Source organism: Canis lupus, chromosome 2 (genome assembly GCF_003254725.2).
Source record: "Canis lupus dingo isolate Sandy chromosome 2, ASM325472v2, whole genome shotgun sequence".
Taxonomy (NCBI): Eukaryota; Metazoa; Chordata; class Mammalia; order Carnivora; family Canidae; genus Canis; species Canis lupus.
In genome coordinates, this window is record NC_064244.1 from 39669792 (window position 1) to 39689332 (window position 19541).

Sequence of the window (19541 nt, forward strand, 5' to 3'; positions counted from 1 at the left end):
GTTTCATTGCATCTGTATCTTTGGGGTAAATCCCCAACAGTGCAATTGCTGGGTTGTAGGGCAGGTCTATTTTTAACTCTTTGAGGAACCTCCACACAGTTTTCCAGAGTGGCTGCACCAGTTCACATTCCCACCAACAGTGTAAGAGGGTTCCCTTTTCTCCGCATCCTCTCCAACATTTGTGGTTTCCTGCCTTGTTAATTTTCCCCATTCTCACTGGTATGAGGTGGTATCTCATTGTGGTTTTGATTTGTATTTCCCTGATGGCAAGTGATGCAGAGCATTTTCTCATGTGCATGTTGGCCATGTCTAATGTCTTCCTCTGTGAGATTTCTGTTCATGTCTTTTGCCCATTTCATGATTGGATTGTTGGTTTCTTTGGTGTTGAGTTTAATAAGTTCTTTATAGATCTTGGAAACTAGCCCTTTATCTGATACGTCATTTGCAAATATCTCCTCCCATTCTGTAGGTTGTCTTTTAGTTTTGTTGACTGTATCCTTTGCTGTGCAAGAGCTTCTATCTTGATGAAGTCCTAATAGTTCATTTTTGCTTTTGTTTCTTTTGCCTTCGTGGATGTATCTTGCAAGAAGTTACTGTGGCTGAGTTCAAAAAGGGTGTTGCCTGTGTTCTCCTCTAGGATTTTGATGGAATCTTGTCTCACATTTAGATCTTTCATCCATTTTGAGTTTATCTTTGTGTATGGTGAAAGAGAGTGGTCTAGTTTCATTCTTCTGCATGTGGATGTCCAATTTTCCCAGCACCATTTATTGAAGAGACTGTCTTTCTTCCAGTGGATAGTCTTTCCTCCTTTATCGAATATTAGTTGACCATAAAGTTCAGGGTCCACTTCTGGGTTCTCTATTCTGTTCCATTGATCTCTGTGTCTGTTTTTGTGCCAGTACACACTGTCTTGATGACCACAGCTTTGTAGTACAGCCTGAAATCTGGCATTGTGATGCCCCCAGATATGGCTTTCTTTTTTAAAATTCCCCTGGCTATTCAGGGTCTTTTCTGATTCTACATGAATCTTAAAATAATTTGTTCTAACTCTCTGAAGAAAGTCCATGGTATTTTGATAGGGATTGCATTAAACGTGTAAATTGCCCTCGGTAACATTGACATTTTCACAATATTAATTCTGCCAGTCCATGAGCATGGAATATTTTTCCATCTCTTTGTGTCTTCCTCAATTTCTTTCAGAAGTGTTCTATAGTTTTTAGGGTATAGATCCTTTACCTCTTTGGTTAGGTTTATTCCTAGGTATCTTATGCTTTTGGGTGCAATTGTAAATGGGATTGACTCCTTAATTTCTCTTTCTTCAGTCTCATTGTTAGTGTATAGAAATGCCACTGATTTCTGGGCATTGATTTTGTATCCTGCCACGCTACCAAATTGCTGTATGAGTTCTAGCAATCTTGGGGTGGAGACTTTTGGGCTTTCTATGTAGAGTATCATGTCATCGGCGAAGAGGGAGAGTTTGACTTCTTCTTTGCCAATTTGAATGCCTTTAATGTCTTTTTGTTGTCTGATTGCTTAGGCTAGGACTTCCAGTACTATGTTGAATAGCAGTGGTGAGAGTGGACATCCCTGTCTTGTTCCTGATCTTAGGGGAAAGGCTCCCAGTGCTTCCCCATTGAGAATGATATTTGCTGTGGGCTTGAGAATATTTGCTGTGGGCCTTAGTATGTTTTAGTATGATGTATTATTTCAGCAACACATCAGGGAATTCTCATCAGTACTGATAATCATCAGTATCCCATGATTTAGTTTGGTAGATATTATGATCCCTATTGCACAAGTGAGGCAACTGAGGCCAGAGGTTAAGTAATTTGTATAAAGTCACACAGCTGGTACGCATGCCTGGTTCTCTTGACTCTGGAGTCTAAGCCCTCCGCTGAGCTCTATTCTGGGCTCTGGAAGAGCACAGAGGGGTGTGTGGGACATAGATAATAAAGAGACATGCCAATGCAGGGGATCTGTGCCGTGATGAAGGTCAGTAGGTACTGTCCAGGCTGTTCTAGTTGAATGGGTTCTGTGTCTACCTGGGGAGGTCAAGGGAGACCTCGAAAGGGGAGGGTTGAGTGATGAAACCAGACAGGGTGCAAAGGGTTTGTAGGACTCCATCAGGCAGAGTAGGGTGTGGGAGGAGAAGGGATCATGCTTTAATCAGAGGGACCAGCACATGCAAAGGCTTAGGCAGGAGAGAACAAAAACAGGTGTGTAAGTATGTGACTCCACATGTTTCTGAAGGAGGGTATCCGTGACTTAACTATTGGCTCAACAAATACTTAAGTCCCTCATCTGTATTAGACATGGAGAAAGCCTGGATGGGTAAGGTGGTAGACAGTGGATAGGGTGCAACTTGAGGTGGGATGTTTTTGGAAGGCCTCTCTTACAGCATGACTTTTGAGTGGAGATCTGAATGCAGTGAGGGAGGGAGCCTTATGGCCGTCTGGGGAAGAGTATTCGTAGCAGAGGGAAGAACAGGTACAAAAGTTTGAGCACCTGAGGTTGGAGCATGACACTGGAACTTGAGGTTATGATATAGGAGGAACAGGAAGGAATCTTTGTGGCCAGAGAGGAGTTTGGAAGCGAGCAATTGCAGCAGATGTCAGATCAGTAGTTAGTGCTGGATCACAGATGTGACTGTGAGGGGTAAGGAAGATTCAGGGAGGCGCAGGTAGCTATCCAATACACACCCCCTTCCTGCTCAGGAACTCCTTGCTCACTCGCCCTCTCACCACTCCTTCTGTCTCTCCCCACCCCTCCTTCAGTCTTCTTGCCTTGGCTACTTTCTCATTATCTTCCCTGCCTCTCCTCTTGGAAAATACAAGATCATCTTTCAGTTCCCAGAACCCATTTACTAACAAAATGAATGTTGCTGTCATTTGGCTTATTTGGTGACCACACAGGCGATTCTTCACAATCTTCCACAGCACCTAAGCAGGTGTCTGCGGGTCACAAAGCCCCCCTTCAGAGATACACAAGGAAAGCTGTGCAGAATCCTGAAGCCCCTGAGGCCCCCACTTGAAATGACATCTGTGAAAATGCACAGCAGGGAGAGGCTAGAGGTGAGGACTCAAGTGCCTTCATGCACTGACTCTTCACAGAGAAAAAACAACAGCTGTGTTTACCATGGCAACCTCCAGTGCCCCAGCAAGTTGACAGACTCAAGGCAAGGCTCAGAGAGAAGAGATGGTGTGATAGGAGGTAAAAAGAGCAGAGAGAAGATGGAGTCATGCAGAAGGAAGAGAGAGATGGTCAGGTGTAGAAGGATGTGAATGGATTTTAGCTGATCGATAACAGTGGCTTAAATATGTTTGAGTTCGGCAGACAAACATTTGAATACCCTTGGTTGTCAAGAACAGTTAACATAATTGGCATTATGGGTTTTTTTTTTTTTTTGGAAAAAAATGCTATCAATTTAAATCCATGCTTGCTCCATATCTTTTTCTCAATGTTCAACAGATGCTCCCCACCACTCCCAATAGTTCAGATTATTTGATATTGGGACTGATAGGATACATTAGAGTCATGGGTTAGGTGGTCTCCATGTCATCACTTAGGAAGTACTTATGGTAATGTTATGACCACATACTGGCCCCAAATAAAGCCTTCAATAACCATGCATTGAGCATTTATTACATGCTAGGCAGTTACCACACAGAGGATCTTCAGGAATCTTACTGGAGGCAGATATTATATGAACTCTCCTACCTTTTCTTTTTGTTCCTAACAAGCCCTTTGGGGAAGCTGAAATCATGGCTGCTGTTTGACACAGAAAATAAACAGATGAGAGCTGTCTACCTCCTCCTTGGTGAAAGGAAACCATGACCCTGGTGCTTGGGACCACAGGTGTAAGGCTGAGTGGAGAATTGGGGTGAGTATCCTATCCCATCTAGAATCAGTAAGTGGTTAGGCAGGTGGAGAATCTAGGAGTTACAGATCCCAACCTAACTTCAAGTTGGCCACCATGCTTCTCTCTGGGCTTTCTTCAAGAAAAATCCTTCATGGCCCTCCAATGACAATTACTATAAGCTTAGGACAAAGCCAAAGTTAAGAAGAACTCAAGACTTCAGTGTCAAGGAAGAGTGAGTAGGTCATCTTAAAAATGGAGAGCCATTGGGTAAGGCTCCTTGTTCCAAGGATCATAGATTTGTGGCAGAGCAGCTCTCTTCAAACAGGAGTATGGGATGGCTTCCCAACAACTACATGGAGTTTTAAAAGCAACCCTCGGGGATCCCTGAGTGGCTCAGCAGTTTAGTGCCTGCCTTCGGCCCAGGGCATGATCCTGGAGTCCCGGGATCGTCCACATTAGGCTTCTTGCATGGAGCCTGCATCTCCCTCTGCCCGTGTCTCTGCCTCTCTCTCTCTGAGTGTCTCTCATGAATAAATAAATAAAGTCTTAAAAAAATTAAGAGCAACCCTCTTGGAGCACCTGGGTGCCTCAGCCCATTAAGCATCTGATTTTTGATTATTGCTCAGGTCGTGATCTCAAGAGTTTTGAGTTTAGATCCCACATTGGGCTCTGTGCTGGATGTGGAGCCTGCTTGGAATTTTCTCTCCCTTGACCTGCATCCCTCTCCTTAAAAAAAAAAAAAGGCAACCATTTCCCCATATCTAACTTACACATATTTTCCTTTCTGAAACCAAATCATCTCAGGAGATACCCACAGCCTAAGTCTCCTTCTCTTTGCAAATAGAAAAACACAGAAGAAATACATTCACCCATCTTCAATCTTATTGTGGTGAACTATAAACACTTCTCGGAGAGATAACTGGATAATGCCTTTAATCAGTGTCCCACAAATGTCACCAGCCATAGCTCAAGATGGTATGAATTTCTAATAAAGTTTTACATTTTATATTTAATTATTATTTGTCAGAATTATATGTCTATGTCATTCAGGTCAACTGTATTCTATTAATTTTAGAAACAATTATATTCACAATAGAATTTTAAACCGTTACAGTCATACATTCATTGGGTGGGACCTATTCTTGCTACAGAAATGATTTTTTTTTTATTTCAGAAATGATTTTTTTAAAAAGGCTTTTAACATTTATTTGGGGGAAGTGAAAATACATGTTTCAAGAAGAAAAGCAATGTAAAGTTCTGACTTTTAAAGAATTTGCTCATGTATTCTTTTAATGGATAGTAGTGGGTATCCAGTTAAGATGGTATTTAAATTCTAGTGGATGCATTAAAAAGGTGATATAATTTTAAATTAAACCACCTATGTTCGAAATACTCCTGTAATCATCTTCAATAATTATATACCATTATGATGGAAAATACTTAGTCTACTTATAAACCTGTGTACCTCAGAAATGTACACAGGTTTTCAAACTGGGGTACACAAACACAAAATCTGAAGTTGTATGGTATAAGAGAATTTCTGAAGTAGAACTGGGCTTGAGGGTTGCCCGGGTGGCCCAGCGGTTTGGCGCCTCCCTTCGGCCCAGGCTGTGACCCTGGAGACCTGGGATCGAGTCCCACATTGGGCTCCCTGTGGGGAGCCTGCTTTTCCCTCTGCCTGTGTCTCTGCCTCTCTCGAATAAATGAATAAATAAAAAACAAAAAGCACTGGGCTTGAATCCTGGGTGAGCCATTTACTAGCCACATGGTCCTGGGGCCCTGGTGCCTTCTAAAATGTTAGAGATAGCAACTCTCAGTAGCTTTTTTGAGAAAACTTAGCACAGGGCCTGATGCATACCATCTAATAAGGAAGAAACACTTATGGAGAACCTACTTTGGCCAGGATTGTGCTGAGCACTTTATGCATACCATGCTACTGAACCTACACAATGACCTTAAGAGGTAGGTGCTAGTATTGTTCCCACTTTCCAGACGTGGATTCTAAAACAACAGAAATCATAATGCTTATTCAAGGTTATACAGCTATTAAGTTGTGAAGCTGCCCTTGAACTTGGCAGTCTTACTTCTATGTTTGCTACTATTAGAATTCTTACCATTAACTTGCAATTGTAAAAATATGGTCCTTTCTGAGACTGCTGAGGGAAGATTTTAGGACTTTTTCTATTGGCTCTGGGGTTTAGGCATCCCTTCTAGGGAATTCAGTCATGATTAGAGAATTCAGCATGGCTCAGGAAAAGTAGCTAGTGGGATGATTATTCACTGGGTAGCAATTAACTTCATAAGAAAAAAAAAAAATCCAAAACAGCTGAAGGCTTTTCTGGTTAGGAGTTTTCCAAATAGCTTCTGTCCACATTGTCATGAAAACCTTGGAACAATATGGTCGTTCATCCAATTATCAAACCAACCTGGGGGGCAGAGTCTGGCATTACGTGTACCCATTATTAAAGGGTAATTCAGTGTAACAAACCAAATCGAGTATGTACAAAGACTGTCAAATAAAATAAACCACTAACAAATTAAATTACTTCCCATTTTCAGTGGGAAGAATGCCAGTCATTTTTCATTTTAAAAAATATGCATCTTAATTCCATTTTTTAAAAACATGAAAAGAAGCATTTGAAGGTCTCTTGTGCTGTCAGCACTGCCGTTTATTTTCCACAGGCGCATCTTTCCTGGTCCTGGGGCATGTTCTTTAAGAGACTTAATGAAGCATTAAGTCTCACCCTGGTCAAAAAACTTGTTTCCTCCATGGACCAATGGTGGATAGAGTTTAAAAAGCAAGAGCGATAGGTTGGCTCTGGCTTACAGCGACATATCAGAGCTGTTTCCAGAATGAAACTGCCACTCAAGAGCACCCCGCCAAACCCCCAGGGAATCCTATCCAAATAATATAATTTTTAGATTTCCCTGATCACACCCTTCAACAGCCTCAATATGGCCCTGATTTCTTTTACTGGCTTTGTCATGTAGATTGAAATATGCCTTAGAGGAAAAACCCCTTTGGACCAAGTCAGGCTTTGTGCTTCAGGTTCTTAAATATCTGAGAATTATATTCTTTCATTTGACAAACATTAAGTGCCAATCACTGCTCTAGGTGGTACGTGTATAGACTGAACAAAACAGATTAGTTGTGGCACTTAAAGTCTAAAAGAAAAGAAAGACATTAAGGTCTCAAGGTAGATAATCCTGTCCTCAAGTGTCACTGATGCAATAAAGAGATGTATAATGTCTCGAGAGAGAAAAAAATACTGTTTCATTAAAAAAAAGGGGGGGGGTGCTCTAATTTAGATTGGGGAATTAGTTAAATTGTTTTTAAGGAAGTGAAAATTCACCTCCAAAAAGCAGGACCAGGGCAGCCCCGGTGGCCCAGAGGTTTAGCAACGCCTTCAGCCCAGGGCCTGATCCTGGAGACCTGGGATCAAGTCCCCTTCTGGCTCCCTGCATGGAGCCTGCTTCTCCCTTTGCCTGTGTCTCTGTCCCCCCGCCCCCTCTGTGTCTCTCATGAATAAATAAATAAATCTTTAAAACAAACAAAAAACAAAAAGCAGGACCATAGTGTCCTCTAAATCAGTGCTTCTTAATTGAGGGGAATTTTACCATTTGACAAATCTGGAGATATTTTTGGTTGTCACAATTGGGTCTATGCTACTGGCAACTAGCAGGAGGAGGCCAAGGATGATGCTAAATGCTCAATGATGTAAGGATAGCTCCTAGTGACAAATAATTATCTGGCCCCCAAATCAATAGTTCTGAGGTTGAGAAACCCAGCTTTCTAAGGAAATCCATCAGATACAATCTCTAAATCTAGGATAGAGAAAAGAAACCCAGTATTAACTTACACAATATGCAGCAAAGAGTTTCTGTTCATTCACAGAGATGTTTGGAATTAAAAATACACACACCCCTATATACATAAATACTCCTGTAGATACATATACACACATATATTTTATATACTTATGTATACACACATATATAAATACTTTTATATACATGAAAGTCTTATCCTCTATTACCAGCTGTAAGAACAACACAAAACCCATAAAAACTGCCTGAGGAATTAATATATGTATTTTAAACCCAATGCATCAAAGATAGTTTTAATGGCAGACGAACAATTTCATGCTCTTAGTGTCTTTGACTTCTTTTGGCCTCTCTATGGAAAAGACAGGAAAAATATCTTTCCCTCAGAAGATAAACTCACTATCTAATTACCAGTCCATGCAGCAGCCTGTAATTCTGCCAATTTTATCTTATTTTTTTTTCTCCCAGACACTTCCATTTTCTGCCAACACTGCTATTTCTCAAAGCATGTTTCCCTATTCACTGCCTTTCCTGTTATTTCCCTTGATGTTTCACATTGTGTAATTCTGCAGGAAAAAAGGAGACATCTTAAAATATCCCAGTAGGGGAAAATTTCAATTAACGCCTATAGGTGGGGAAGGAGATGGGATGGGAAGAGGCAGTGGTGTAATTTCTGATTAGTTTGGTTAAATTAATCGCAAAACTGTTTTTTGTCTTTCAACTCCTACTGATAAAAGTATTTCTAAAATCTGTCCACACACTTTCTTCTATCAGTGATTAGCATAAACATCGCTGAGTCTTTGATGACCAAAGACTGACAATACCTCAGGAGCATCATATCACATTCTGTTATTCATTCCTGCAGAATATATAAACCAAGAAGAGAAATACAAATTTGATATTTACGTCAAGAATCTTAGACTTGGAAGTTACGTCTAAGAGGTCATGACACTGAAAAGATGTGGAGGTGTACAAAGAACTTTGAAACATGGCCTTTCCTAGACATGCACAAATAGCTTTACAAATAGCTACATGGCGAAAGCTGCCTCCCGCCAACAGATGGCGGTAGTGATTACTAATGATGCCACAAGTTAGGAACAATTGACTTAATGAATCACCTTTCAGAAGTGCATCCTCTGGTTCCCATTCCTGGCTGCCTATCAGAATCAATCGAGGTTTCTTATTAAAAGCTGATGCCAAAAATAAATAAATAAATTAACTAACTAACTAACTAACTAACTAACTAACTAGCTAGCTAGCTAGCTAGCTAGCTAATGCCTGGGCCTGACCACTGATCAGTTAAGTCAGAATGCCTGTGAAGTGGAACCCAAGTACTGGTATTTTAAAAAGTCCCCTAACTGACCATATGTAGAACCAAGGGTGAGAGCCAATGAGTCCGAGGGGTTAGATGGAAGGATTTCATACAATAAACTTGCAACAATGATTATATTTTGTATGAGACTACATGAATTTAAAATTATTTTTATGGTTTTGTACTGATTGAGGTTTTTTTTTTTAAAGAATTTTATTTATTTATTCATGAGAGACACAGAGAGAGGCAGAGACACAGCAGAGGGAGAAGCAGGCTCCCTGTGGGGAGCCTGATGCAGGACTTGATCCCAAGACCCCGGGATCATGACCTGAGCCCAAGGCACCTGCTCAACCACTGAGCCCCTTGATTGAGGTTTAAACTCTGTTTTAAATAAACAAATAAACAAATAAGAAGGATTTCATTTATGATTTCCAAAAATGGCAGCAAAAGGTTACTATTCTAAATATGCAGAGTTCCTAAAACCTGATAAAAAGACACTCAGTAAAAAAATGGGCAAAGGATATGAACAGAGTTGGAAGTGAAAACCGAATGACCAGGAAATATACAGAAATATGCCCAGCCTTATTAGTTGTCGAGGAGATGTAATTTAAATTTGTGAATCTTTAATCTTATAGAAGATTAATCTTATTAATCTTTAATTTTTACTTATTTAAAAAATTTACTATATGCTAGCCACTGTTCTATCTTTATCACTATTAACTCATTTAATACTCATAACAATTTTATGGGGTAGGTATTCATATCTTTACAAAGGGGGATAACAGACATAAAGCAGGTACATGTCTTTACCTTAAACTTTAGCTTAAAGTTGCACAGATAGAATGTGCTAGAGCTGAGATAGGTACTTTTATATTCTAGCCAAGAGCATCCTTACCCCTAAGGACTACACTACACTCTCTTGTCTGCAGTACCTCCACTAGTATGGGTAAAAGTTACAATGACTAATAATACCCTATCCTAGAAATGGCAGGAAGAAACAGGCACTTGCCGGTGGGATTCTGAAGAGCAACAAAGATTTTCAGAAGGTGATCTGGAGTAGCTATTAAAACAAAATAATGTACACATCTTTTAATTTAGCAAACTCTAATGAAAACTACAAAAACAAAACATTAGCTTCTGATAATACACGTTTGTGAACATTTATTGCAGCATTGTTAGTTATAATTGCATTGTAGCAAAATCTAGAAACAACCCAACTGTTTATCAATTAGGGGATGATTTAACAACTGGTAGTGCACCCATGCTTTAAAATATCTGCTGCTATTTCAGAGAAGAATTGACCTGAAGAGATGCTAATATTACTGAGCAGTGTAATGTGTATAGTATGGTCTCGATTTTGTATGAAAAACATAACAAAGTCATATCCATCTACGAATGTTAATATGTGTTTGTGTAGGCAAAGAGAAAGGTATGGGAAGACACACAGCAAACAAGTAATATGGATTTAGTATGAGTTAGTATGATTTGACCTGTTTCTGTAACTATGTGTTAATTTTGGAGCATAAAAAAAAAAAAAGGAAAAGCAGAGAAATCCTTATGTCTAATGTCCTGCCAGGGCAGGATTCTTAGGATTCTTAGTCTGCACCAGACTCTTCCTGGGAAAATTGAAGTGGCTCAAATGAGCACAACTTCCTCATTCCTATGAGCTCAAATCTTCTTTCGTTAACTGTCTACCTATTAGTTCCCTAGGTCATCAAAGAGCCAGGCCACTCGCTTCTTCCACGCAGAAGCACTTCAGATATTTGAGGCCAGCTCTCAATCCATCCTATTCCTTGTTAATATAGCTATACCTAGACCCCATCTTCACACCCCACCAATGGTCAGGGCTGTTCACCCCTACTGAAGCTTTGCTTTACTGAACACACCTGTCAGCTCAGAACATAAAGGGATCTGTATTCTTCTACACAAGACATGTGTTTTTCCCCTTAGTTGTTTTTTTTTTTTTTAAGATTTTATTTATTTATTCATGAGACACACAGAGAGAGGCAGAGACACAGGGAGAGGGAGAAGCAGGCTCCATTCAGGGAGCCCGATGTGGGACTCGATCCCCGGACTCCAGGATCACGCCTTGGGCCAAAGGCAGGCTAAACCGCTGAGCCACCCAACCGTCTCTCCCTTAGTTTAAAATTGATTTACTTCTCTCTTAGTCCATATCGCATGATCAATTAAAATTGCTAGGCCTTTTTTTTCTTTTTAAATAAATGAGTATCAATCAAGTCAAATATCTTCTCTACTACTGACTGTTTTTAACTTGAGTATGAGTTCCTAAATTCTCCCTGCCTCATCCAGGATTTACCTCTTTCTCTTAAAAGTGAAATACAGGGGTGGGGAAATGGTATGTGTGTGAGTGTATGAAATTAATGATTTATGGATTCCAGATAATTGGATTTTCTGGATAATGAAGACGATGGGTGAATGAGTTAGGAACGCGAAGAGGACAGGATAATGCCCTGTAGTTTGGCTGCAAAGTTGGAGGTACCTGAAATCTTCCATTCTCCAACGGCAGGGTTGAATTGGAAATGTAATAATCCCAGAAAATAAAACTGTTATGTAAAGTGGGTGAGGAAAGAGATAGCTCTGGAGGATAAGTTTTGCTAGTTTTTGAGAGAAGAGAGGTGCATGTGCCCGAGAGTGAGTGGGAGGAGGGGCAGACAGACTTCCTGCTGAGTGAGAAGCCCAATGCAGGGCTGGACCCCACAACTCTGAGATCATGGCCTGAGCCTAAACCAAGAGTTGGACCCTTAGCCAGCTGAGCCATCTAGGCACCCCTGGGGCTGCCTGGTCTATTAACCTGCTTCTCCCTGGATGTCTGGCCCTTTTTCCTCTCCTCACCAACAAAAGTTAACTCCATCTGTTTATAAGTCTGACTGTGGCTTCCAATGAGTCCCTCTAGTCCTATCTCTATTATACTTTCAAACCAAATGCTCACGACTATTATAAAGGAGAGGAGGGAATAAAGTAGGAAGAATGGAAGAGTCATCCTTGTAAAGGCATCTCACCTCTACCCTTGTACATATCATGTTTATAGTCACCTCCATGCCTCACTTCCGATTAAGCCTTTCTAAAAAGTCTTCCCACGTTCTGACTGTGCCAGTTAACAGAACTCCCCTTATTCCTCATGCCACATATCTACTCAACCCAGTGGAAAATCTGGCATTTAAAGAGTCCTGTAGAAAATGGTGAATTTTCTAACTTCCTCTTTCAACCTGGCACTATTTTGACGGCCTTCTTGGAATCATTTCCTGACTAAAGCTCCTAGTATTATAATTCAGACTTCTGACAGTCTCTCGTTCAAGAGCAAAACACAATTGGTCACTACTCCCTGGATAGAAAATTTATTGTGTTTGGAATCCTGTTATGCTGCCCTTCAATCTTCTTTAGGCAATGAACCCGAACCCATTTCTTTAACTCTATCTTACCATTTTCCCTCTATTCCCTAACAATTGTACAAGTTGTGACTTGTCTGTGGCAATCACATACTTTTTTAGGCTAGATTGTTAAAGTGTATTAGAATAAGAGTTTATCCTGAATAAGATTTGGTAATTACTTCTTTCAGAACAACATTACTATTTTGGATGACTTAGGCCTATCTGGTTCTACTAACACTTTTTAAAAAAAATGATTTTATTTATTTATTTGACCAAGAGAAAGAACACAAGCAGGGGGAGTAGAAGAGAGTGAAGCAGGTTCCTCGCTGAGCAGAGAGCCTGATGCAAGGCTCCATCCCAGGGCCCTGAGATCATGCCCTGAGCCGAAGGCAGACACTTAACTGACTGAGCCACCCAGGAGCTCCTTAACTAACACTTCTATATTATTATTCACGAGGACTCTGGGATATTTTTCTCTACATTTGCTTCCTCTTTTCACATTCTATACATGAATGGTAAGATTTTCTCTCTCCGTGTACCAGCACTATGCTTTGTCCTTTTAGAACTCTGTACCCTTTTAGAACTATTCCCCTTAAGTTTGTAAGGTTGCCATTCATTTCCTTACTCATTCCTGACCTCTCCTTTGTCCCCTAGTTTTGCAAAATGTGAGCCTATATAATGTTGGGGAGGAGGAAGGATGCAAAGATGGAGCTTATAGCCTTTGAGGCTAACTCACAGAACTATAAACTCCATTAATTTTCTTTTCTTCCTTAAGGGAGGAATATGAGTTATATTCTCAAATAGCCAAAGCAGGGGAGTCCTTTAAAAACCATAAACCTCTGAGGCTAACAGTTAAAAGGAAGGAAAAACTAATCATACAGATGGAAAATAGGACAAATATGCAGTTCATTTAAAATCACTGTAGTTGAACACCAAATTACTCCACCTGACTTCCACTTACTCCATATTTTTTTGAGAATCCATTTTGCATCTAATCTAGGAATAATTATTATATACTGAATTGCATTAATATGTGGATTCAACTATATATGCTTAGCATAAAACAGAAAAATGAGGGAAGGAAACAAATTTAAATAATGTTGACTGCTGTGACTGCATTCCCCTCAATGGATAGAAACCCTGCATAAGTATGAGATGGCCATAATCAATCTGCTCTTTCCTCTGACTGACTGACTGTGGATCTCATCTCCTAGCATCTTGATATGCTGAATGAGCTACTAAGGTTTAAAGCAGTCTTGGGGCTCCTGGGTGGCTCAGTTGGTTAAGTGGCTGACTCCTGATTTTGGCTCAGATCATGATCTCAGGATTGTGAGATTGAGCCCTGTGTCGGATTCCATGCTGGGTGCCGAGCCTGCTTAAGGTTCTCTCTCTCCCTCTCCATCTGCCCAATCCACCTGCCCCCTTTCTCTCTCCCTCTCTTAACAAACAAACAAACAAAAAAAACCAGTGTTTTTCATAAATGGCCTTTCAGATTTTTTGTATAGCTTTATATTACAAACTATTCTTCATATGGTACATATTTATATATATACATATTGTATAGGGTTTACAAAAACTATGTATAATATATCTTTAGGATGATGTAAGGGATTTTTCAAGGATATTTTTGAACAAACTTGACTCTTGCATTAGGGGATGACTTTGGAATGACTTTGGAACCTAGCCTCTTTAAAACTGTCACTTCACTGACCCTTTTACAAATACCTACTGTTTCCCATATGCCATTAGATCCTTTAGGCTTCACAAAAATCCCACACAATTGATATTGTTTTATAAACAGAATTGAGATTCAGTGAAGTTAAATGACATAGTCATGAGGCCATTTGGTTAGGATCAGCAGAGATAGGATCTAAACACAATCTGAATTCATGAAACATACTTTTTCTATGTCAGGGACTCTATGTCATACTACTATGACATAGTATACAAACATACTATGTCAGGGACTCTAAAATCTTGATATGTTTCAAGCTCTTCAGTGGCTTATACTACAGGTATTCTATCTTCTTTTGCCAAAGACTAGATAGCATACAATATTCTAATATTTTAAAACGTTAATATAACTATTTATAAGCAATATTTATTGAGCACTTACTTTATTGAGCACTTACCAAATGCAAGGTGCTATTATATACTCAGAAATTGAGAAGATAAAACAAGAAAATCATCAAATAATTTGTAGGCAGGAACCAATAATGGGGCTCCAGTAAGTCATGATAAGGACTTTGGAATTCATTCTAAGTGATAAGAGAAACCAATGGAGGCTACTAAAAGAGAAGGGAGAGATCTTATTTGCACTTTTAAAAGCTCCTTCTAGAGGCGCCTGAGCATCTGCCTTCGGCTTGGGTCATGATCTTCCAGTCCTAGGTTCAAGCCCTGCATGGGCGTTCTGCTCAGTGGGGAGCCTGCTTCCACTTCTCCCTCCTCCCCTGCTTGTGCACACTCTCTTTCTCTTCCTCTTCTCTCTCAAATGGATAAATAAAAATATTTTCTAAAAACTATAAATTCCTTCTAAGTGTTTGTGGTTATCAGGTTGTTGGGGTGGAGGAGTGACTGAATGTAGGAATAGCAATCGGGAAGCTTTTTACATCATAGTGATGGATATAGGTTAGAAATAAACTAGCAGAACACAGAAAGGTAATAGAATAGAAAATAAAACAATTATAGATACAAGCTGCCTTGAAACAACTATACTCAAACAGAGAAAATGTGGAAATCAGAGTTATCAACATGCTTTATAGACTTGAGGATATATCACAAAACAAAATGAAAAAGTACAAAGATATAAAAATCAATGAAGAATAGATTATATATACACAAGGATCCAATGTATGTATAATTGTTAGTTATGAAAAGATCAAAAGAAGTGAATCTAAAAAAATGTAAAATGTATTTATAAAAACTTATAAAAGTAAAGACTCAAATTCAAGATTAAAAAGATGGAAAGGGTATAATAATCCAAGAAAAATGGGCAGAGGAAGTTTAATACCAAGTTATTAGTGAAGTTATGTTACTTCAAACATAAAGAATATCTATGGGTTACACAGATCTTTAAAATGAGTCAAGTACAAGAGGTAAAAATAAAGACTGGCTTCAGACTTCGCTCTACAGGAAACTCAATGCCAGAAACACAACTAGTGTCCACAAAGTTATGACAATTGAATAAGCTTTAAGGCTGTGATTTAGCATAGGAGCAACTTTCTTAAGGAAGCTAAAAGGGAACACAGTATTTACGAACTTCTACTAGAATGTAAGCTCAATGGAGGTAGGGTCTACTACTGTATTGTTTTCCATTCTGTTCTCAGCATCCAGGAAATACAGCATTACACACAGTAGGTACTGAGCAAATGTTTGTTGATTGAGTGAAAAAATTACAGAAAGGAAAATTGGAAATTTTTCTCATTCAGAGATTTCTAAGCTGATTTTTTATCAGAACCACTTGACACATCTTAAAGAGAAGCAGAAAATACAGATTGCTCAGATTTACACTTTGGAACTCAAATTCACTTGGTCTGGGGTAAGGCTTGAGTATCTTCATTTTGAAAAACTTCTTCGATTTTTTTTTTTACCTTATCTGCTTTACCCAGACTATTACTTACTTAGCATGTTCTTTAAATGAATTTGCTTTTTAGTTAACTAAATTAATTCTGGTAGGGAACTTTACATTACAGCAATACATGAAAATACAGTTTTCTTTGAATTGAAAAAAAAAACATTGAAGAATGTTATAAAAATAAACACTAAGAAAAAAACTTGTTCTTAACCTACCAAGACTAAAGCAGAAACAGAAAACGTGAACAGACTAAATACCCTAATGAAATTGTGTTAGTAATAAAAAACCTCCTAAAAATAAAAGTCTAGGACCAGACAGCTTCACAGACAAATCCTACCAAACATTTAAAGAAGAGTTAGTACCTAGTGTCCTCAAACTATTCCAAAACTAGAAGAGGAAAGAAAACTTCCAAATTCATCCTATGAGGCCAGTATCATCCTGATATCAAAACCAGATATTACAAAAAAAGAGTACTACAGGCCAATATCTCTGATGAATACAGATGCAAAAATCCTCAACAAAATATTAGTAAACCAAATCCAACAATAAATTAAACAAATCACAGACAAGGGTGGTTTACTATTCATAAAACAATCAATAAGATACATCACATCACAAAGAGAATACATAAAAACCATATAATAATTTCAATAGACACAGAAAAAGCACTTGACAAAGTACATCTCCATTCACAATAAAAACCCTCTGCAAGGCAGGTCTCAAGGGAACATATCTTAACATAATAAAGGCCATATATGAAAAATTCACAGCCAACATCATACTCAGTGAGGAAAAACTGAGAGCTTTTCCCCTAAGGTCAGGAACAAGACATGGATGTCCACTCTCACCACTTTTATTCAACATAGTAATGGAAGTCCTAGCCACAGTAATCAGACAACAAAAAGGAATAAAATGCATCTGAATTGGTAAGGAAGAAGTAAGACTCTTGCTATCTACGGATGATAGCATACTGTATATATATAACAGTATATAAAAAGAGTCCACCAAAAATCTACTAGAACTGATAAATGAATTCAGGATACAAAATAAATGTAGAGAAATCTGTTGCATTCCTATACGCTAATAATAAAGCAGCAGAAAGTGAAATTAAGAAAGCAATCCCATTTACAACTGCTTCCAAAAAATAAAATATCTAGGAATAAATGAAGATTATAAAACACTAATGAAAGAGATTCAAGATGACACAAAGAAATGGAAAGACATTCCTGCTCATGGGTTAGAAGAATAGATATTGTTAAAATCTACAGATGTAATGTAATCCCTATGAAAATACCAACAGCATTTTTCACAGAAATAGCACAAACAATACTAAAATTTGTATGAAACCACAAAAGACCTCAAACAACCAAAGCAATTTTGAAAAAGAAAAACAAAACAGGAGGTATCATAATTCTAGATTTCAAGTTATATTACAAAGTGGTAGTAATTAAAACAGTATGATACTGGCATTAAAATAGACACATCGGTCAATGGAATAGAGAAGAAAACCCAGAAATAAAGCTACAACTATATGGCCAATTAATCTTTGACAAAGGAGGAATGAATATACAATGGAAAAAAGATAGTTTCTTTAACAAATGATATTGGGAAAACTGGAGGACTATATGCTAAAGACTGAAACAGGACCAGTTTCTTTCACCCTATACAAAAATAAATGCACAGTGGATTGAAGACCTATATGTGAAACCTGAAACCATAAAAATCCTAGAAGAGAGCTTAGGCAGTAATTTCTTTGATACCAGTCATAACAACACACTTTTCTAGATGTGTTTCCTGAGGCAAGAGAATAAAAGCAAAATAAACTATAGGGACTATGTCAAAATAAAAAGTTTCTTCACAGTGAAGGAAATAACAAAGCTAAAAGACAACCTACTGAATAGGATATGTCATTTGCAAATGACATATAAAGGGTTAGTAGCCAAAATACATAAAGAATTGATTCAACTCAACACTTGAAAAAAGAAATAATCCAATTAAAGATGGGCAAAAGTCATGAACAGACATTTGTTCAAAGAAGACATGCAGGAAAGCTCGGGTGGCTCAGTGGTTGAGCGTCTGCCTTTGGCTCAGGGCATGGTCCCAGCTCTGGGGATTGAGCACCACATCAGGCTCCCTGCATGGAGCCTGCTTCTCCCTCTGCCTATGTCTCTGACTCTCTCTCTGTCTCTCTCATGAATAAATAAATAAAATCTTAAAAAAAAAAACAACAAAGAAGATATGCAGATGTCCAACAGACCCAGAAAAGATGCTCAATATACTCAGCATCAGAAAAATGCAAATCAAAATTACAAAATTACAATGAGCTATCACACCTGTCATGATGGCTAAAATCAAAAACAAGAAAAGCAGGCAGCCCCGGTGGCGCAGCGGTTTAGCGCCGCCTGCAGCCCAGGGTGTGATCCTGGAGACCCTGGATCGAGTCCCACGTTGGGCTCTCTACATGGAGCCGGCTTCTCCCTCTGCCTGTGTCTCTGCCTCTCTCTCTCTCTGTCTCTATGAATAAATAAATAAAATCTTAAAAAAAAATAAGAAAAGCAAGTGTTGGCGAGGATGTGGAAAATAAGGAACCCTCTTACACTGTTGGTGGGAATGCAAACTGGTGCAATCACTGTGGGAAATAGCATGGAGGTTCCTCAAAAAGCTAAAAACAGAACTACTCTACAATCTAGTAATCATATTACTATTTACCAAAAAAATACAAAAATATGAATTCAAAGGGATACATGTTCCCCCATGTTTATAGCAGTATTTATAATAGCTAAAGTATGAAAGCATCCCAAATATCCACTACTAGATGAATGGCAAAAGAAGATATGGAATAGTATTCAGCTATAAAAAAGAAATGAAATCTTGCCATTTGTAGCAACATGCATAGGGCTGGAGGCTATAATGCTAAGCCAAGTAAGTCAATCAGAGAAAAGACAAATACCATATGATTTCACTCATATGTGGAACTTAAGAAACAAAACAGATGAACAAAGGGGAAAAAGAAAGAGAGAGATAGAGACAAACCAAGAACAGACTTTTAGAGAACTGATGGTTACTAGAGGAGAAGTGGTGGGGGATGGGTGAGATAGATGATGGAGATTAAAGAGGGCACTTATCAAGATAAAAAAAAAAGTTCTTAAATTCTAGCCAGATGGATCACCTAGAAAGACTAAAACTACCTTCCAATCTTAAAAAAACCAAGGTTTAGAGAGGCTACAAAATATTAATATCAAAGTAGGGCTTTGGGCTTGATATAATCAGAATGATTTTTTAAAAGATTTTATTTATTCACAAAAGACACACAGAGAGAGGCAGAGACATAGGCAGAGGGAGCAGCAGGCTCCCTGTGGGGATCACAACCTGAGCCAAAGGCAGATGTTCAACCACTGAGCCACCCAGGTGCCCCAAACAGAATGATTTTAAAAACAAACAAGAAAGGAAAAACTTTGTGCGTTATATGATTCAGTATTACTTAAAGCTGCATCTTTGTACCAATACAAAGAAATACAGAAATACACAGCCTAGACTTTGGGGAACAGAGTGACATTTGACAGTGACCAGCACAATACTGGA

General features: G+C 38.7%; 1 protein-coding gene across 20 annotated transcripts in view; it reads right to left on the minus strand.

Annotated features, from left to right (window-relative positions):
* Positions 1–19541, minus strand: part of PPP2R2B (protein phosphatase 2 regulatory subunit Bbeta) — a 440017-nt gene that overhangs the window by 58944 nt on the left and 361532 nt on the right. The gene's annotated exons all lie outside the window — the stretch shown is intronic.